The sequence below is a fragment of the Meleagris gallopavo genome, chromosome 1 (assembly GCF_905368555.1).
Source record: "Meleagris gallopavo chromosome 1, MGAL_WU_HG_1.1, whole genome shotgun sequence".
Lineage (NCBI taxonomy): Eukaryota > Metazoa > Chordata > Aves > Galliformes > Phasianidae > Meleagris > Meleagris gallopavo.
Window position 1 is genome coordinate 19,414,670 of NC_139404.1, and position 22,464 is coordinate 19,437,133.

The 22,464-nt window shown below is 37.8% G+C and overlaps 1 long non-coding RNA gene across 30 annotated transcripts in view; it reads right to left on the minus strand.

Moving 5' to 3' along the window:
* Positions 1 to 20,394, minus strand: part of LOC104917607 (uncharacterized) — a 90,600-nt gene extending 70,206 nt beyond the window's left edge. For 7 of the 30 annotated variants that reach the window (XR_014881629.1, XR_014881635.1, XR_014881630.1 and 4 more), the window contains exons 1-3: positions 20,096 to 20,373; positions 19,602 to 19,703; positions 1,194 to 1,333 (exon numbers count right to left, since the gene is read on the minus strand). This is a non-coding gene — a long non-coding RNA (uncharacterized LOC104917607). Of the gene's footprint in view, positions 1 to 1,193; positions 1,334 to 19,601; positions 19,704 to 20,095 lie in introns of all 30 variants that reach the window. The other 23 variants (XR_014881673.1, XR_014881660.1, XR_014881659.1 and 20 more) reach the window with 16 other exon arrangements.
* Between the last annotated feature and the right edge of the window lie 2,070 nt (positions 20,395 to 22,464).

Here is a 22,464-nt window from a genome sequence, read left to right on the forward strand (position 1 = left end):
TTTCCCTTTTCCTTTGACACAGTGTTCAAGCTCACATTATGCTTTCATACATACCATCCTAAAGGTTTAGTTCCATCACTGTTATCTCAAAGCTCTGCAATTTTCAGACTTTTAATATCTGTTAATCAAGACGGCTGTCAAACTAGCAGGAAGTAAATAACCCTAAAGTCTCAGGTTACAGAGCTCATCATTAAGTTATTAGTGCTTATTTACCAATAATATCTGAAGGCCTTATATAGAGTTCTTTCCCTCACCTGAAACAAAGTGAAGGATATACAAACCACGAGGGTTCATGTTGTCCTTGTGAATTTTTGTGATGCAAAATATTTACAGACTAGAATAAGTCCAAATATATTTTACCACTAGCTTTATAAATTAATATTCTATATGCTATGCACACTTTTGAGGCTGCTTTTCTTTCTTCATATCAGAAAATGTTTGAGATTTTCCTGTGCTTCAGAAACCCATAATCAATTTCTGTAGTATATTAAAAGATAATGATTGCTTCAACTATCTCCTAATAAGCTGACTGAATATTTCAGTTAGGTGCATTTTACTTAACAGCTTTATTTGAGGACTGAACAATCAGATTTGAATTTCAGAAATAATAGTAATAATAAACACAGCAGTTATTCCAGCCTCTTTTTCAAGTTCTGAAATGACTTCCTGCTCTGAGATAGAATGAATAGACATGGTCTATATTAATACATATTTTATGTAAGTATGCTCCTATATATTCTTGGCTTTCAAAACAATGTATTTACACCCTGCCATAATTTGGAGTTTAAAGAGAATTATAATTCTAAAGGAGAGCGAAGAATTTTAAATGCCTTACATTTCATTTCTTAAAGTTTTGATTCTTTCACATCCACTCAGTAACCAGTGATGTAATTCAGCAAAAAGAACAGAACCAGCCATTCTCAATAAGCGCATCGATGTATATCACCAGCTCATGTTACATGATTTCAATCCCATATGTGTTACAAGGAAATATTTTGATCATTCATGAGTTCCCTCTACATCTATGTGAAAGAGTAAAAATCCACTCCTGTGGAGTTTTCAGTGCTTTCTGTTCTCTCTTAAGATTCCCTTCTACATAGGGAAAACAGGATGATTTACAGAGGAAAAGAAACTGACCACAGACTATTGGTTGAATGTCAAGTTGTTACCTGCTATGTTATATTTATACTTACCACCACACTTTCGAATAAAAGCCATACACTGTTTGAGCAAATGTGGAAGGATTGATGGGATCTATAAAGGCAGTAGGAAATAATTCATGTTACTTTTATTCCTTTCCATCTCCTCAGTCTCCATTTTCACCTGTACAATTCTGAGAAAAAGAGATTTGGGGTTGGAAAATATGCTGTTTTACGAATCATACACGGCAATGACTGGGGTGCAAATAACTATCCTGGGTCAAATCATACAGTTTCAGCAGCCTGATCAGATATTAATGGTTATTGTCAAATTTTCCAAGCAGTAAAGTCTATTCTATTTCACAAGAAGGTTGAATTAAAGGCTGACATGAGTAGTACTGCTGCACTTTGAGGTTTTATAGACCCTGGAATGTCTCTGTTCCATTTATCAGAGCACTGTAACAAAATAAATCCTGTCTCCAAGTGGAGGAGCATCTAATACCATAGAAACACTCTCAGTGAACAAGGGATATGTTCCTACTACTTTTACTCACTTATGAAGGAATTTACTCCTTTAATAGGAATCATTTTGCCAAGCTCCAACTTGTAGGAATAAATGAGGCAGCATCTGGACTGTTATAAACTATTTGTTACCTCTGAAACTACATTTACATTTTCCAGGATATGATTAACAACAAAACATTCTGGCAGAGACATTTGAAGTTTAAATACTTGTTATTCCAGTTTGGTATTTGTGGGGATTACTTGGGTGTATAACCTTTAAAAGTGGAAAAAAGCCAACATTTCAAGTTGTTTGGATCGTAAATATTTAGAGATTACACGCTCGTGTAACAGAAAAAGAACTTTGTTCCGTTTACATAATCAGTCACTAAACATGCTATGAAGAAATCTCCTCAAGTTAATATTGTGCAGGCTTAAAAATAACTGCAGTGTTACACACACTGTGTTGGTTTTTATAACAAATGCTAAATGCCTTCAGGCACTGCACTGCATAGGAAGGTCCAAGTTGCACCACTTCCACAAGGAAAACCCAGAGGACAAATAAATGTCTTTAAAACTTGTTACTATTCCTTCTCTGTTCCTTTTATTCCTGAGTATATAAACAGCAGTAGGAATTAGCTGACACTGGAATCCCCAAAATATCTCAATGTTGTGCCTCTTATCGGGCCACTTCTCAGATTCCTGCTGTCTGAGAATGCAAGAATACAAATCACAGAAGCAGTGAAACACATAAACTAGGTGCTAGGTTTCTGTAAGGAAAAAAGTTAATCACAATCAATATACCTTAGAATAATTTCCGCTGGAAGCTAAGTAAAGAACGTCTGGAAAGGATTTAGAATTACAGAGCATACATTGTCTTTAATGGATTAAGATTAACAATTTCAGTGAATGTGTGGCTTACGTGGTAAACCATCATGCTCCAAGAAGGAGCTTTATATGTTCAATCTACCAGATGTTCTCATCTGTGTTATTAGGACAAATTAAAACCTGCTGGATCTAAGTATTAGACAAGTTAAAAATCTGATAGCATTGCAGAAAAGAACTGTTCATTTGTTGTTTAAATATTTTTATTGCAAAAAGTTAAAGTTAACCATAGATTGAACCTATGTTCAATATCGCAAGCACAAATCCAATAAATAGATCATTATAAACCTAAAGGCACTTCTCTGTTTCCAAATTTATGCATTAACTCAGTTAAGCTGACCAGAACATACGGTGGATGTGTTTTGCTCTTTATGTTCTGCTCAACTCAATGCCATGTGAGACGGTGCAAAGTTATGGGCACCCAATAAAAAGCAAGATCACTGCAGCGCAAGCTGCTGGAACAAAGAGTGTGAGTATGCATGTGTGCATCTGACTGCGTGTGCATGAGTACATAGCCTCACTGCTGTACTGGCTCAGAGCACAAAGGGCTGATCCCTCAGCACAGCATGCATAGCATCAATTAGTTTTATGATATGTAGGGAAAGATCACTTCATTCATTTACACATTTAAAGACTTGAAAGAGCGTCTTTTTCATTTTCATTAAGGGAGTTTTACCCAAGATGGAGGGATGCTGTAACTTTAGACATATTACCACATACTATATCACATTATCAATTAGACTTTTCATATAGACTGTTAATATTTCACAATATTAACATGAATTGTAATTAACATGCTGGGTTCTGCCAGTTAGATGCATATTGTGAGTATGAATGTCATTTGCCCCAGGAGTTAGTTATGAATTGGAGTCAAACTGCAGAACAGTAAATTTACAGCACACAGTAGGATTGTAACGTCTGGAATTCTCCATCAAGAGAAGAATCACTGAAATTATTTAACTTAAGGAAACTGGGCATGCAACATGATCCTGGGGAGCTATGCAATTAATGTTCTGTCTGCCACATTAAAGATTTACCACTGAGATGGTTCATTTGCATACAACATACCATCAGTGCCAGGAAAAGCTTCACTCACTTTTACCATCCAGTAAGGCACCAGACAGCAATAGTGAGATGCTGTTTTGATTCAGTTACTGCTCAGCTGTATATCAAACATGTTATAGAAACAGGCCTTGACTTCAACATGTTTGGTTTGGATCAGTGAATTGAGCACTTGCTGAGCTCTGGAATACAAATGATCAACCTATCTGTCTGAGAAGTTCCCCTGTTGGTGCCATCCTCTCGCTGCCTATTGCTAATGCAGTAATATGTATGCAGCGCACAGCATCCTGTGTGACTGCCACTTGACAAAATGTGCCAGCTCATCATTGTCTCCAGACGAGACAGATTTATTATAATTCAATATGTTCCTCGTGAGCACTTTTTTCTGTCTTATGTTACAGTCTGCATAGCATTCAGAATAATAACTACATGCTCTTATGACATTGCAGCACTGAATTCTTGCAGCTGAAAAAATCATTTCCTTGGCTCTGACAGAAATTCACCCACAGCAATACCTTCTTTCTGGAAAGTAACAAGGGATTTCCCTGTCCTATCCCAAAATAAGCAGTATGTAAGGTAAAACTAAGTGGAGTGATTTTTACAATAAGACTTGTTCCATATTCAAAAACCAAAATGACATCAACTTGATTGTGTTGTGATGAAGAAAGCACTGCAGATAAAAACCCATTGCAAAAATTGATGAAATTCTGAGATTCTAAATGCACCTCTTCCTACTCTTAAAGTCAAATAAGGTATAGCAAGAATCAGTGAGATCTGGGACGGACCAACACCTGTTCTCACTGAGTTAAAGCAACAGTATATAGTGGGACTGTCACCTGGTAACGGAAACAGAAATGTTTACAAGTGATCCATTCACACTACTCAAAAATGCACAGGTTTCACATTTTCTAAGAAAAAGTTGTTTTACAGTGAATCAGTTATTTTGTTGACTTCAGCTGCTGGGACAACCTTTAAAAGTGGTAAAGACAATAGCATTGAATACACAATTTGCCAAACATGAAATTGGCAAATTTTGGATCATGAATATTTACCACCAAGACTGCTCTTGGCAGAATCTCAGCAGTCCTAATCTGCAACCTGGCAGCTATCCAGGTTTCCCACTTTCTCAGACACAAGGAAATTCCAACCCTCCTGGACAAGAGGCCAAAAGAGATCCTGGTGGCCCAATTTGATTTGTACTCTATCTGTAATAATAACAATAATAATAATTCTCTATTGAGAAGTAACAATGAAACTAGATTTCTAGCAGGCACCACGCCCAGGATCACTCTGCAAAGTGTGCAAGTGCTGTAGCAAACATTACAATGTGAGACAAAAAGGGACTTTGCATCCTCTGCAAACATCAACCATACCTTGAATGGACCATACAGCATTTTTGGAGGGAACGATCAAATGATACACATATTCTCTGTATGCCAAATCTATACATTTACTGTAAACACACCTGCCTGAAGGTCACACACGGCTGTTGTGCTGATACTTGATTTTAGTTTCCTGTGTCCACCACACACAACATTCAGTTTCTTACTAACCATGGTTCTTAGTCTGGAACTGATGAGACTCCTACTCCAATGGACACTAACGCAAATAAATCTAATCTAATCTAATTAGTTAATTAGATTATTATTAGCCCTTATATGCAAAGCCCTTGACCTCTTCTGATTTTTATTTATATTTTTTTTAATTTTTAGGAGTTTGGGTTCTTCTTTTTGTTTAAGGTGAGATTTTTGGTTAGTTTGCTTTTGTTTTACTCTGCTGTCTTACTTTTCTTTCCCTACACCCTTCTCGCTATTTTAACCTTTCTTCATACGCTATATTTCTTCTGTTCTTTTTGCATTCTTCTCTGGTGTACAAACCTTGATATATCACTTGAAGCTACACTTGTTTAGTGGGAAAATTACCTGCTGGTAATTTTTTATTGATTTATTCCAGCAAGGTATTTGACTTTTTGAGAGAACATTGCATTAATTTGAAGCTGTGAGCTCAGGCCTAAAGATAATTTTCTCCAGCAAACCTAATTAACAAGTTATCCTCTGTTTTGTTATATCTTACCAAAAAAAGAATAATTCCACATTGTTCTTTGTTGTAATCTCACTTATTACAAACCCTTCCTCAAATATATCAAGAATTTTTTGAAATCTAAACTTGTATCTGTCTACTCTCAGATTATTGTAACAATATTTAACTTCGTGTTAAAATTTACAGTATAATTTCCTTTACATCATTCATATTACCATCATGCTCAAGTAAAATACTGACTAGCAATAAATACATCCAAGCCCTCACAATCTTCCTTCTCGTTTTTTGGTGAAAATTAATGATGCTGCACCTGTTTTTCAAACACCTGTTTATCAACTCTGCACTAATTTCACCCAATCACGTCTTCTTCATTTGTATATTCCAGATCACATCTGCATTCCTACTAAGGCCAAAATAAATTTCATCCCTTGTTTTCTTCTACTCACCATACTGATTAATCAGCTTGGAAGGAAATGAGTGTGTTTAATTGACTAGTTTTAACTATTTATCACCAAATCACTTCTTATATGCTCACAGACAGATCATATCATTTTATTGTTGTTTTTCTGGTCAGAGATAAATTACTGTCTTATAAGTTAAACTGTTGTCTTCTGCTATCTAAACACTGAAAAGGTGTCCCCTAATGCAGACAATACACCATCTATTTCCTCTGATACCTTAAGGTGAATACCAGTAATTTAGATAAAATTATGTGGTTAATTCATATTCATACAGATATAATTCAGATTTACAAATTATTTAATTTGGAGATATGTATTTTATTTTTATTATGTTCTTACTGAAATTATTTTATACCAGTAGTCAAAATTGATACTTTCAAAAGTTTGAAGCACTGAATATTTAACTTTCCTATCGTTTGTTATCTGTTTCTCTTACCTGCTTAATAGCATATATTAACTACTGAATTCCTTCTGCAATAACTTGATTAACAGCATCGAAGGCTGAGTTAACATTGAAAAACATCACTACAAGTGTACCTTCATTGGTCCAGAATACTGGGAAAATTATTTCAACATTCTGATGCTCCACAACCTAGTGTTTTCAAAAGCAAACGTATTCTTAAAAAATTATGTTTTAAAACATGGTTCAAAAGTGAAATTTTCATTAAAAGACAAAAAGGAATACATCCCACATAACAGAGTGTCATATAATGGCTAAAGTACTGCTATAATGCTTTTAAATCATTAGTCTTTACTACATACAATCATGTAGGCCAGCCGCTTGTTCTTCAGGAGTATTACATCCACCCAGGAAGTGGTAAGTCCCAGTCCATAGCAAGATCTGATTTATACCATCAATGACCTTGCAATAAGTCATGCTTGCACTACTCCCCAGTTCCTCATAAATCTGTTTCTAGTTCTGCTCCCACCAGCTGTACTTCTTCTTGCCTGCCCTGTGAGCCTTTTTGCCTTGCTGCCATCTGTCCCACCAAATCCTGGATTTTGCATTTGTTTTCTGTTGTTTCTCCTGCTTGGCCACATGATCTCCATGCCTACTATTCTGGCTTACCTAGCTACTGCAGCTAAGCAGAGGGGTTTTGCTAACTCATTTTGCTACTGCATTTCATAGCAAGATTTCATACAAAACTAAGGACTGGCACAATCCTCAAGCACACAGGAGACCCCTGAACACCTTCTCTTACTTTACGCAAGAATCTTAAGCAGATCCTCTTCCTTTTCTTTTTCTTTTATGTGCTCCATACTCCTCGGTGCTCAATGGTGAGATGGTGGCTCTCACATTGTAGCATTTTATTTGCCTCCCTGCTGCCCCTTTTTAGCTACCTTCTCTAGCATTCCCCAGATTAGGAGAGGGTTGCGTCATCCTTGCTGTCATTTTAGGCCTCAGCCATTGTATTTATGATTTCTCTATTTAACTGCATTCCTATTTCCTCTTGAAGAACATCAGGATACTTTACCTCATCATATCCATAAATCTCTCTACTTAGGAACATTATTTACTTGTTTGAGATCTATGATGGTTTTGGCATGTGGTGTTTTTTTTTGTTTTTGTTTGTTTGTTTGTTTGTTTGTTTTGAAATTTAGGGTAATTCTTTTTCTCTAACTTTCCTTCCATTACTGAAACGAACCCTTACTAGAGGGTCATTTTCCCTAAAATTGCATTTTACTTTCAATTTCTCAGATAAGAATTTCAGTCCAAAAATTGCCTCCCATGGCTTCTGCCGCTTGTGAAAATGAGATGTTAATCTCAGCATACTGACCTAAGGACCTGTAGGACAGTTAGTGTATCTCCCTTTCTTTTATTTTTTCATTGTAATTAACTATTCCATTTATCAACAAATAGATCCTTTGTACAATTAACAATTACATTCAAAACCCATCTATTTCTTTTCTTTTGATGTAGTATTTTCCAAAAGCTGTGAGAATTATCTTTAGTTCTTGTATTTTTCAGGGAGAATTTTAATACATTTTTTATCTTTCCTCTAACAAGCTTCAAAGTATATATGCAGATTCTTTGTATATAAAGCATTTATGTAGGTTCTCTCTTTTTACATTCACCTTAATCGCCCTAAATAGATCAAGGCTTTCCATACCAGGTTTGAGAGCTACAACTGACCTCATCACATCCCTCAAAGTGTTTCCTTTAATCTTGAAAATAATAAAAAATAATAAAAAATCATTGGATGTAGAAATTCATCCTACTTGCCTTGATAATTCTTGAAATTCGGGAGACTGAAAATATGAATGTAAAATGTTTTTAAGAAGAAAAATTGGCATTTTCTGTGCAGGGAAGAAATTGTCGCTTTGGTTTTGCTATTTGCATGTTAGACCACTTCAAGTCTGGAAGTGCAGAACAGTGATGGATGACAGAAATATCAATTAGCAAAATAAATGTTTATCATTTTCTCTCCAGGGAGAGATTGCTCCAACGTTACATAACGAAGGGAAAAAAAGTGAAATGTCAAACCTGACGCTTCTATAAATTCTGAAGATCTTTTCTTCCTTTTAGCAATTCTGGCTTCCTTCCTAATACAGTACCTGATATGATAATCATGTAAATTGATGCGTAATGAAAGCAGGAATTGTAATGGCCTGACATAGTTTGTACTTATTATTTTTCTTTTGCCCTAAGCCACCTACAACACCGCAGAACAGGTAAGATTTGAAATGTTTACATCCTTCAGTACACTTTGTAAAAATTAAAGACAAAATATTTTTAGCAGATAAGTCATGGGAAAATAAATAATCTTGAATGCACAGTGGGTTAATAATGACTCATTTAATGTGGTTTTTCTCTTGAGAAGAATTCTGCAGAAAAATAAGTGAATCTCTGCAGAAAATCTCTGAGGTAAGGTATAACTGTATTACATAACACAAGCACAGCAAGGTTAGGGAACACACAAACATAAAGCTAGATAGGTAGGTAAAAAATAGAACTTAAGAAGCTCCACTGTCAGTTCCTGCTTCAGCCTCTGGTGCATGTCATATTTACAACTTTATTACAATTTTTTTGTGCTAATATATTGCTCCCTTAAAGCTTGTATCTGACATTTGTCTTTGTGCTTAAACAAGAAAGAATTTAGGAGGCTCTTCCCCACACTTGCACTCAGCAATGCCAGCAACAACTGCAAGCCCATTGGATGGTCCTTCAAAGAGGTGGAAATGAGAACATTTCTCAACACCTTAGTCCTTTTTATTGCATGCAGGCTGCTGAATGGTGTATGGAATTCTCTGCTCTACTGGCAAGATGGATAAAGTGGATCAAAGGAGGTTCCTACCTCAAATGTTTAGTAGGAGTAATATGCACGGCAGTAAAGATTGTCCTGGCAAATATCAGCACAAAGCATCATTTCACATTACTTCTTCATTTTCTGTATAAGCATCCTGATTTGAGGGGGCATTCACTGCTCTTCTTTGCTTTCGGTTATCAAAAAGGAGTGCTGCTGGCAGCAAGATCAGCACTTTACCTTGCCCTCTGGCAATTCTGGTGTGCTACTGCAGATCAATGGCTGGCCACTTTTTAATAGAAAACCTACACTTCCCTAACAAAGCATAGATAGGTTATTTCCCTTCCCATCTGTCACAACCCTCACCCTCCTCTTTCTATTTCAATTCAGTGAACAATTTTTTTCATTAGTGTCACAATATAACTTTTTTCTAGGTTTGTATTATTGAAGATGAAATGATATTCCCTTGTTCACTCTTTACAAACTAGAGAGTAGATTTTATTTTTATAGGAAGAGATGCTGGCACCCAACTCATAGATTAATGAAAAAGCAGTCAGGATTTCCATCCCGTAGGAAATGCTAGTACTTCAAAAACATCTGTTAAATTCCAATTAGGAAAAAAAAAAAAATTCAAAATTTCAGTACATGATTGTCAAAACAACTTGTTTTTTACTTCAACAAGAACTTTCAGGGTATTGTTATGAAAAGAAAACATACACACACACACCAAAAAAAAAAAAAAGAAAAAAAAAAGAAAAGAAGCCTTTAGAGAAAAAAAAAAGAGTTCAGAGAAGAACAATTCAACGTACAAAGAGCCAGCCACTGAAAAACAAGCCTCTGAGGAAAGACTTCAGGAGTTATCATCTTATGAAAAGAAATAGTTGAAAGCAACTACAACTCTGCAAAAGTATTTAACATCAGATAGAAAAAAAAACAAACCCATGACAGAAGAAGGAATTGACTTGCTAACAAGGGTATAACAGGATTAAATAGAAAGAAGAAAGTCAAATCTGAATAATTTCAGCATTGAAATCTCACCTACATGGACACAGTATCAGCAAAGCAAGAAATGCAAATGTATCCTCAAGATTTGGAGTACTTGAGCAGAGACAGTAGTTTCAATGACAACAAAATAGATTTTAATCCAGTTTCTGATATAATATTTTGGACTAAGTACTCCACTCTCTGCTCCTTCTATTTATATCTGATTGTTATTTCTTATTCCTGCAGCTCAAGAAAGGAGAAAGGTTAACCTGCTGACGTAAAGCTGAGGTCTGTCTCTAGCCATTAGGCCACCGCAACAGGGAAAACTGCAAAGCTTCAGTTCTCTGTGAGGCAGATAACTCCTGATGAGTCCAGAATAACTGCTGGAACAGCCCAACCATCTCCATTAAGCAAGTTCTTTTCACTGAAGGAATCTCAGCCTCTTGTTCATTTTTATGACATATATTCACTTAAAACAGCAGAAATATGATTGCCCATTCTAAGCTTTTAGTGTCAGGAAGACTAACTGAGGAGTATTCTACAGCAAATTTAACTGAAATAGTTTTGGCCTTTCATCATGATGTAAAACAATTTCATATTCCAAACAAACAAATATTTCCTGATTGATTCAGTATTAATTCATCCCTAATAACTGTAGTTTGCAGTGTTTTTCCACATCCTCCTTCTCTTAGGGAGTTTGCGTGGCCAGGATGTTGAGTTCGTGAAGAATACCAGAAACTTGAATCATCATGAGTTGTATTGATCAGGAAGTGCTAAAGCATTCCTTAGGAAGACCAGACAAACTCAGAATGCTTTGTTTCTCTATTTGCAGCAACCTGCATAATATCATACAGTCCATGAATAATCTTTTTGATTCTTTCTGTTTTCCAACAAATAGAAAAAACAAGAAAAACACATTTCAATGAAGTGAAAAAAAGTTTAGAAAATATATTTTCTGTTAAAATGGATAATTTAAGATGAGTAGAGCATGCTTATATTTCTGTCAGCTTTGCAGGGGGAGAAGTGAATTAATTTTGATTTTGAAAATTTGAAACAAATAAAAAAGGAGAATCTCATTTTCTTGAGCAGACCCTCACACATTCTATCCATGCTGTTTAGTGACATAAAATCAAGGTATGTGGATACCTCTAAAACAGAAACCACAATCACAGGAGTGTATTTTATTCCCTGCAATTTATAAAAATGAATGTCTTAAAAAAAAAAAAAAAAAAAAAAAAAAAAAAAGCCGATCTAAAAATAATAAATGGATTTCCTTCAGTGAGCCACTCCAGTCAGCATTCATTTTAGCCACAAGTCTTTATGATTTGTAATATTAACAGAGACTAGAAGTTCACCAAATTTTGGATGAACAAAAAAGAAAAGGGAGGCAGGGAGGCAGGGAGGCAGGGAGGCAGGGAGGGAGGGAGGAAGGAAGGAAGGAAGGAAGGAAGGAAGGAAGGAAGGAAGGAAGGAAGGAAGGAAGGAAGGAAGGAAACAGAAGAAATTGAATGCTTCTAACTAGTTGCGCTCAAACATCAGAACCCAGCCACAAACTATGTCAAATGAACATTATGTATCATGATGAATTTATTTTGTTTCAAATACAAAGTGAGAGCTGAATAGTGAAAGTAATATATATCATTAAGTTTTTAGAGAACAGTTTATCCCAATGTACTGCTGAAAATACTTTTGTACAAGGGCACTTTTTCATCTACTGTAGGAAAGCAAACTATTGCAGAATGAAACACAAAGTTGAAGAGCATTCAGCAGTATGAAATACACATTTAGTGAAGAGAAAAAAATTAGATGATTGGAAGTTTGATAAGGCAATACAATTTTGTTGTAATTTGAAAGATTTAGATGGGACAATTTGTTCCTATCTGCTTCAAGAATTTTCCAAAGGAATTAGGTTTTCATCTGAACTAGAAGATAGCTAGAAGATGATTAGTGCTGTCCTGAGCTCCAAGATAATTGTTAGCATGTTACTAACCCCTTCTTTCAAAGTTTCCAATTTGGAACCTGTTCAAGTCAGGTACTATAGTCTCATATTTAAACTTAAGAGGTAGTGGTGCTTCAGAAAATATTGCCTTTACTGTGACAGATGGCATACAAATTGATTTGAATTTTGTGGGTTTTGTGTACATGTGTAACACACTTTGATTTAAAACATATATGTATATATGGGTAGTAAGCAGAGAAAGGAAGGCTGCCTGTCTGCAGGCTAGAGAATTTTCTGTTGACAGGACGCTAAGCAAAGTAGGGGCGACTATTAGAGTCAAATTAGGCAGAGAAACGTTATCACGTTGGTGATTTGAGAATTCTTTGGAGGATATCCTATCAGATACATCTTGGAAGGGATGGTCACTTTCTACAGGTTGCTGCATTTCAAAAGAAGGTTACAGAAGACTGGAGCTGAGTCCCTGTACTGCAGGACAGGGCTATCCAAGTTCTTTATTTTCTGGATATTACATATATATATATATATATTAAAAATATTAATATATTATATATATATATTGTATATTATATAAATATAAATATTACATTATATATAAATATATATATAAATTATATAAAAATATTATATAAAAATATTATATATATATACATATACATATATATACACATACAATTTTTTTTTATTTTATTTTCCAGAAAGGAAAAAATTTTCTAGGAGATGGAAATTCCAGTTTCCACTCATTGTAGTATAAACACATGCAATTATATAATGACATTTTTTTTCTATGTGAGATATTTTTAAAAATATACTGTAGTTGTGTGGTAGATTCCCAACTGTTAATCAAGATTAACAAAATTGACCCAAAATGACTTCATCTGACCCAAAGTGAGGTAAATGCTATGTATACCTTGAAGAAGCACCAGGCAAATCTGAAAGAAAACTTTTCATAATAATTAGTTAAAAGACACCATAAATACTGGAAACTTTATGGTAGAGTACTGCATAGCCCACCTTTGGCAGATGGCCTTGGTAACAGCACTAGTTAAAATACAGAGCAAGTATTTTAAAAAGGGTGAACATCTGAAATTGGAGAGAGTCTTTTTAGTGGAAACAAGTTGGACTGACACTGTCAAAAGTTGCCATCACCATCATAACCCATGCCTACACCAAACATAGCTGATTCTCCATCCAGTAACATTCATTAATAACTGTCTAAGTATATTTCATCTGTAAATCAATAAACTGCTTTGATATGGATCTCATACAATTGGGGAGTTTTATCTTGACATGGCAAAATTATTGAAAATGAAGAAATATTTCCTATCTTCTTGTTTTCTCTAACTTCCCACAGTGTCTCTGTTTTCTAGTATTCACACATTTAGAGCGTTTCCTTTAATTTCATTCGTTAACTCAGTGCCTGCTGTACTTACCTCTTCTTAAGGCCGGACTATAGAAATTCAGATGCCATACCTTGGACATGCATGCAAGATTGTGTCCAATAACATCTTTGCCTTGGTGATCAAATGAAATCAAGTGAAACAAATCACTTGGAAAAATGATTCTCAAAAGCAAGCATCAAGATGTTTCTTGTTAATTTGGCCCATGTTGGGGCTTAATACACCGACATATTAATTCCAGACTATTTTCCTGTCTGGAATGTTCTTCACTGTATCACTGCTATATTATTAGAGAAAACTTACTTCCCAGATTCATGCTACTCTAAACAGAAAAAGCTTCTTTGGACTGAACAAAGCTGTACCAAAACTTGACATTATGCAACATAACACACTGAGCATTTCCTGAAGCATCAGTAAATCATTTATTTTATTTTATTCATCTTCATAAGAATCTGCTGAGATATTACCTTAACTTTCAGTAAATTCATTTGCAGCAAAAATAAGTGAATAAACAGCTTACTTTAGAGAAGAATTTAAGCTATCGTGACATTTTGAGCATCAGGCATCTGCTACAAAGACATTATCTTGTGAGACAGGATGATCTGACCACTAAAGAAGAAGCAGGAAAGAACAAGGTCATGGGAGAGAATATGCCATTTTTTTCCTCTATATTTGAGCTTTATGGAATGCAAGACCCAATGTTCTCTTATTTCAAATATCCTCAATAAATTCAATGCTTTTCTTCTGAACAAATTGCCACTTAGAAGCAGTCTTCAGTCTCTGATACTTTCCCACAGTAGAACAGGACCCATCAGTGGACAAGACATGCTGCTTCTCATCCACTGTAGTTTATTATTCAGCGGGGCCTCTGCAGCACATGCCACCTCCCATCTGGCAATATTACAAAGTCTTTGCTTTCGGGTCAGTCCGTAGTCAATTCCAAGATTCCTGAACAACTGGAGTTTCCTATTCCAGCCTGCTGAGCAATCTGCCCAACCCACTTACTCCACATAGCAACACTTGCTTGATCTGTGGGGTGAACCCTCCCTCTCAACATCCAGCCCAGCTCAGGCAGGGTGCCAAGAGGAGCCATTCTTCAGAATCAATCACCTCTGAAGCAGATTGAACCACTTAATGTGCTGCCAATATCTCTTTTTCTGTTGAAGTGTAGCGGTTCTCGGATCCTCTGTATCCTCAGCTCCAAAACCCTAAGGGTCGACCTTAAGTCTTCCCTGAGGCTCTCTGCCAAAGGATACAAGTGAGATCATTCTCTCCCTCTTTAGTGTTGATCATGTTTTTTACATCTTAACCTGTCAGGACTGGCCCAAGGGCTGCTGTATTATTTCCTGTTTAATTTGTTGAAAAGCTTGCTGTTGCTCAGGGCTCTATGTAAAATAATTCTTCTTCTAGGTCAACTGATGGAAAAGACTGCAATTCAGAATTTCTGCTAATTGGTAGAGAAATAACAAGAATTTTGTTGATCACATTCATAGGGACCTGATGACATCCATCTTGCTGTTTTATTCCTAAAAGCTGGATCTGCTGTGCAGACCACTTGATCTCACTTTGTCTTCATGCAGAACTGGCTTTCCAGAGGATTTCTATTATTTTCTAAAATTACCTCTGCTATGTTGCCTCACATGATGATGTCATCTACATATTGCAAGTGATCAGGAGCTTTCAGTGCATTCTGGATCGGACCGTGAAAAATGGTAGGGCTGTGTTTCCGCCCTAAGGGCAGTCACTTTCACATGTACTGAACACCCCTCCTAGTAAAAGCAAAGTGTGGCCTGAACTCTGCTGCCAAAGAGCTTTAGAAAAAAAAGCATTAGTGACATCAGTTGAGGGATACCACTCAGCTGCTTTTGACTCCAATTCTTATTGAATTTCTGTCTTGTCTGACACAGCAACGCTCAGCAGTGGCATGACTTCCTTGAACTTTTGCACTGGCCATATGGGACTGTTAAAGGGTAAGAGAGTCTTGCTGATTACTCCTTGGCTCTCCAGTTGACACATCAGCTTATATACGGGAATCTGGGAGACTAAATTGTTTCAATATTGCTGCTGGTGCGCTGCTGTGGTAGCAATTGGTACCTGCTGTTCTTCTATTCTTAGCAACCCCACAACTGAACAGTCCCTGAGAGACAGGGCAAGGTAAACAGCTGCTTAATGTCCTCCATCTCCAAGGCAGCTATAGCAAAATCCCACCAGTACCCTTTTGGGTCTTTGAAATACTCCTCTTGAGGTAATCTATGCCAAGGATGCATGGAGCCATGGATGACATTGGGGTACGTTGTGCACAAGGGTCCACCAGAGCCTTACACTCCTCTGATTCCAGTGTGCCAGGCCATTGAATCCACACCATCCAATAAACTAGATTATCCCCTCCACCTGACTGGAGACAGGACCCATCTAGTCCTAGTTATTGTACTCATCATATACTTGCCATGAATTTAAACTAAAGAAAATTTCTTTTCAACCTTACAAATGGGATCAGACCATGTTCTCAGTCTAGGAGATTGTCCACTGGAAACTGGAGCAGCCATTTTCCTGAAAGAACTCCCTTTTTTGATTCTTCTTCCTTGCAACTCGTGTACTTGTATCTCTATATTCAAAGTGGATTTTTCATTCCACTTCCTCATATTCTCTCCATGGTCACACAGGTAAAATCTCCGAGTGGCACATGGAGCATACCCATTATATCCTTCGTCTCAAGCTCAGGGATGCTTACAGTGCTAATAGCTGAGATACTAGTCCGTGCTGGTAGAGATTGGGACATATTTTCTTTCAATTACTGGAACTCCCAGGACAGTTTCTCTGCAGCTGAGACATAAGTCCATAGGGAGGAAGACATTTTCTTCATATTGTGAGAGAAATTCATCCACCACTAGATTTTCTTCAGCTTTCCAGGTCATTGCTGCCAGTATGCTGGCATATGGTGATGGTGAGCTCTGTACAAATTTCTGGCACATAGGTCTTGGGCACCTGTCATCATCTGAATCTTGGGATGACTGATCATTGTCCAGGTAAATATTGTATATCACCTCCAGCACAGTTAGCTCCCTCAGGTACTGGATACCTTTCTCCATGGTGGTCCAGTCACCTGGCTATCATACCAGATCTTTGTTGAAAGGATATCTTTTCTTCATTGCTTACAAGAGTCACCTCCACAGGGTAAAGGCTCATAATCTTTTTCCAATTTTTTTGTCAATTCCCCGTTTCCTCAAAAGGGATCCCAGCTACCAGGCTTTGCTGCACACTAAATCCAGACTACTGGCCCCATTCTTCCAGCATCAGAGCAGCCAGGAGAAAATATGCTCATATGGATGATGGCTGAAGAAGTTTTATATATCTCTCAGTTCACCCATGATTGAGAATCAGACAATTATCAGGAGTTATTATCTCCTTTATGAGTTCTACCTCTTCTTTCTTCCCTCTCCTGTTCTTGTGACAGCACCTCTTCATTCTCATCTGCTTCTTACATGTCCATCTCTGTTTCTTTCCTTATCAAACGTACTGACTTTCGCAGTCATTTTTTTTTTGTCTAGTATATAGAGGCATCTGTTATTGGCACAAATATGTTCTCTACAAGGCCTATCACAGGAACTGGAGCAGCAGCAGGACCTGTCAAAAGTTTGGAGCATCTGCAGAGTCTATTACAAATGCAGGGCTTCTCGTAAGATTTGAAGCAATGGCCGGGTTTGTTGTGGGGGTTGGAGCAGTTGCAGGGTTTGTTGAATTTTCATCAGATCTAGGGATCATTTCTCCCTGAGGGCATGTTAAACAGGGCTTGGTAGGCATGTGCCAGCTTACAGCAGTAAGCTGTAGTGATTTGTGTCTTTCTAGAATTGTCAGGGCAGCAGCATACCATCTCCAAATATTTTACTAGTTTTTCAGGATTCTGCAGTTGCTTAGGGTGAAGTTCCAAAACACTGGGGGTTCCCAATATTCTAGGTACCTGCCCATACTATTCCATACTTCCTGCCACTCATAAGTACCCAGCCTTGAGGAAGATCTCTAGATGATATTCTTTCATCATTGCTTAAACTTAAACAAAATCAAAAACCCAAACAGGAAATGTAGCAATAGGAACATGCTGGTTTGAACATCCCAAGGAAATTTAGAATTCTCTGGTAGAAAAAGTGAAGGTGAAAGACAAAAAGGGGTGGAAGGGTGGGAATGATGGAAGGTATGTTTCTTTGTCTTCCCCACAGCCTAGTTCTGTGAGGAGATAAAGTGTAATTATTAATAGTTTCCAAGAGATGGTTCCCAAAACACAAAGATGACTTCAATGCCGACTACAAATAACAAATTGATATCTCAAGTAGAAATTTTATCATATCATAAGCCAGTAAAGCAAAATGCTAACCTCAATCCAGCCTCCAGAGATGGTAAAGAGCATACCAGGGAACATAAACAATAAGAAAGGTGTTAAATAATAAATATCCAAAAAAAGACTGTGAAAGATCTCAGAAAATAATAAAAAATTAACACTGTGACAAGAAATCATTAAACTTCTATAAGTTTACCACAATCTGATTTTAACACTGATCAGATCTATTGTTATCTCAGCCCTTTGAATCTCACATTGGAAATAAAAGTGAGTTTTGTGGCTTAACCTAGCAGACATCCAGCAACACAAACCCCTTTGCTCATTCTGCCAGTCCCAGTGCAATGGAGGAGAGAATCAGGGAAAAAAAAAAAAAACAAAACAAACAAAGTAGAACTTGTGTGTTAAGATAAAAACTATTTACTAAGGTGATTTTCAAACATCATAGAGAAAGGTTTACAATCACTTCTTAAAACTCCATCAGCATTTGTGGGAGAAGCCATCATGGAGAAGGCAGCCGGGCAAGCAAGGCCACAGCTCTGTCCAGAAAACTGCCCTGTCCTATGCTAAACACATACAGTCAATGCGCTGCAGCACCTCAAGGCTAGCAGCATCCCCATACCAGAACCACCCCTCACATCTGCCAGTGCTGCCCAAATACAGGAGTAAGCCCCAAGACCTGATAGAACCAGAAGCTGCCCCAAAGCTTACAGGTATCCTGAACACAGTGGCACCACCAAGCGTGGAAACAACCCCAGAATCAAGCTGCTTCTGTCGGTGCAGCTTCAATCTGTAGGGGATTTTTGACAGTCTGCCCCACAGGGAATAGGATCAGAACCCAGCTCATCCTAGACTGGGGTCGCATGGAGGAAGGTCTTGGAAGGTACGGGGTCATGCTCCATTAAGCTGAAAAATGTGTGGGGATTAGCCCAACTACATTGTCTTGGTCACTGGTGACCAGAACCATCAGATGGAACTGGCAGATGACTGTTCTTGTGCAGACTTTAGGGCTGGCTGTAGGGACTCCTGCTCTGACGCTGTGCTCAGGCATGGCTTTGTGCTCAGGATGGCTCCTGTTATCTGGATCAGCTCCCACAGCCTCCTCGGCTGAAGCTCAATGTTCTTCTGGGGAACAGCTTCATGTGCATGCCGACCCTTGCTGCCTGGACCATCTCCTGCATTCAGACAGCAGGTAATCCTTCAGGGACCTTGATGTCACCAGTCTAGCTGAGCTGTGGGTGCTGCTATGAGCAGCTGGGGCTGGCGTATGCCTACTGCCATAGCATCTTCTGGGCCAACTCTGGGAATCTGAGGCCCAACCTTATAGCAGGGAGCAGCTTCGTGTCTGACCTTAGAAAGAGCAGAACAGCCCCCATCAGCAGGCTCACAGCCTCTGTGACCAGCCCCATATGTCTGAGCAGAGCACAAGATGCAGGGTCACACTCTGCAGACCCTCCTGGAGGACAAGACTCATTTGCTATGGCAGGACGTTGTCCTGGAGTTGGTTGGAAGGCCTGCAGTTCCTTTCTTTGGATCCAATCTAAGCTGGTGTGAGATCCTCCTGGCACAAATTTCCCCAATCAGTTTAGGTTCTCACCTTCTGGTCTGTCTACTTGATTCTGCGTCTGATGGTAACAAAAGGGATGCCCACCATTTCTTCCCATGAGATTCTTCCTCCAGAAAGGCCAGTGGCAAAACTCTGTAGGAGATAAAGTCTTCTGAGAACTACCTCTTGTTTGTGGGTCATGCAGGTCAGATAAGGCTGTAGCAATGCCTCTGTCACTCCTCTCACCTCCAACCACTTCCACTAACCTTTTCTATGCCTCACAGTGTGTCACGGAGTTAACGAGATCAATCTACACCCGTGACAGGGGGGCGGTAGACCCCTGCCCTCCCCTTCCCAGCCCACAGAATGGGAAGGAAGGGAGGAAAACAAAAAAAACAGCGGCAACAATCTATGGAGGAAAACTTATTTTACTAATTATGATATCGGAATGCAAGATAACACAATATAATACAATCTGATTGAAATTGAGACTAATAAATCAAATAAAACAGGAGAGAGAGAGAGTTCCCGATACCGATTCAAACCTGAAAAGCTTGGAACGGCCAGGAAAGCACCCTCCAGCACCCACTGCCAGGCAGTAAGAGACCGCCCCACCCGGAAGGGTCAGATCCCATGACTTCTGTAACGTATAGGGATAGGTGCCTGGAATTGGAGCATTAACACTTTAACTCCCAGTATACTACATGATGTATTGATGCGGAATACTGAGAACCAAACCAAAACAAAAAAAAAATATAAAACCATGACACAGTGTATGACCTAGTACTCGTGTAAAGGGCTTGAGCCATGACCAGAAGTTGTCAACAAAATGAGAAAGTGTTGCTTTTGGGAAAAACACGGAGACCATAAAACTGTGATAATTAAAATAGGAAGAGTCCCTCGTGATTTTGGGAATTGAAAATGAGGTCTTAAGGAACCAATGGAAATTTATCTGATTTTCTTTAAAGTCATGTGTTTTTCATACCCCTGTTTATATCTCAGTTTGCATACCTAGTAACAGTTCACCATCCCCCCCAACCCCCTTCCCTGCTCCCCTTTCTCATCATGGCAAAACACATGTAAAAAGAATATAAAATCAGAATGCTAGAAAACACCTTTTGTAGGTTCCCAGCATGCGTGACAACCCCTCCCATTCAGACCTGAGCTCACAATAGACAAGCTGACAAGACAAGTCATATAAACCTAGAATATGTATAAACTTCCCCAGAATATGTATAACCTTAACTATATAAACTATATAAAATATGCACAACCTAACTAACTTACATGTGTCTACCCTAATTTTGCTCTCCCTTCACCTGAATACTGATTAGTCATAAACTAATACATTGTTTGCTTAGAATACATGTGATTATGGGTACAACAATTTTCTCAGAATACGTTTAGTAATTTGTTTTGGTGCACATGATCTATGTCAGTGAAGTGCACCCTGGTCACTGTCTTCTTGCTGAGTAAAACAAACCACGGAACAAGAAGACACCATGAAAAAAATCAACTCTGCCCCATCTGAAACCAGGACAACGAAGAAAGTATTTCTTATTCCCGCATGGCAGTGTGCATCTTATTATGTTATCACAATCAAAGACACATAGAGCCCTTATTCAGCTTAGAAAAGCATCTTCTTTGTGCTTAGCTGGTCACCTTGACACAGTATCTATCAATTCAGCATGACAAATTGTACTTCTAAATTAAGGACACTTTCATTTTTGTTGGATGAGAAATTCAAGCATTTCTCTTTTGAAGTAAAAGACTTCATTTTTCGTTGAGGTTATTCTCTGTAGACTATAGATACATAATTTATTATTATTATTTGTGATTCCTTTTGCCACACGCCCACAGTAAAGGGATGGAGATCATTCTGAGTTTGTGACAAAACTGATAGAAAATCTTCACTAAATAGAGAAAATGAGCGGAGCTGAATACACAGCAGGACTGCAATGTTAAATGATGCTGATCTACTTTTAGCAGGATAGACTAATTTGGCATGTTATCCAGAAGTATTTACTTTAGTGTCTGAGATTTTGAGTGGAAACAAGTATTATGAGTGAATTTTAGTGTGCATGTATTATGCTACAGAACTATTACTTAACCTTTTACCTAGTACACTGGAAATTTTTTTAATCAACTATTTTATACTGTATGTATGCCATCTAATGGTAAATGAGAATAATTCCTATCATTTCAAATATTTGACTATTTCTTAACAGCAAATTGTATTATTTTTTTACAGAATCACAGAATTGTAGGGGTTGGAAGGGACCTCTAGAGATCATCTAGACCAACCCCCCTGCCAAAGCAGGTTCCCTATACCAGGTCGCACAGGTAGGCGTCCAGGCGAGACTTGAAAATCTCCAGAGAAGGAGACTCCACAACCCCCCTGGGCAGCCTGTTCCAGTCTTTTTCAGCCTTGCCCCTTCCTCCCCCCAACTACCCCTCATCAATCCCCAGATTACAATGTGATTGAAAACTTCAGAGAAGTAAAATGTCACCTTATCTTTGTAATTTGTGTGGTTTCGTTCTTACTCTAAGATCTGCTGTGAAAAAATGCCAAGTTCTACAGGGGCAATAGTGTGCTGTGCTGTAGTGAAACAAACTGTGGCCTGAAGGATTCTTCTACAAAGAATCTTTTCTAGTAAATCTCAGTGTCAAATTGCACTACACATAAACCAGCAGAAGTTGGAAATTATGATATTTTCATTAGGAGCTGGCAACCAGTCAAAACTAAAACACTTCAGAGAAACCAGAAGTTTGGGCTTGTAATATTACCTTATTTTTGTAAATTAGTGCAAGAATCCCATTTGACTTTATCTTCAAATTAAGATAAAGACAGAACACTGAGTTTGAGTCCTCGATTGTGTTTTCTACCATGAAAACATTCCTTGTTTTGCGAATA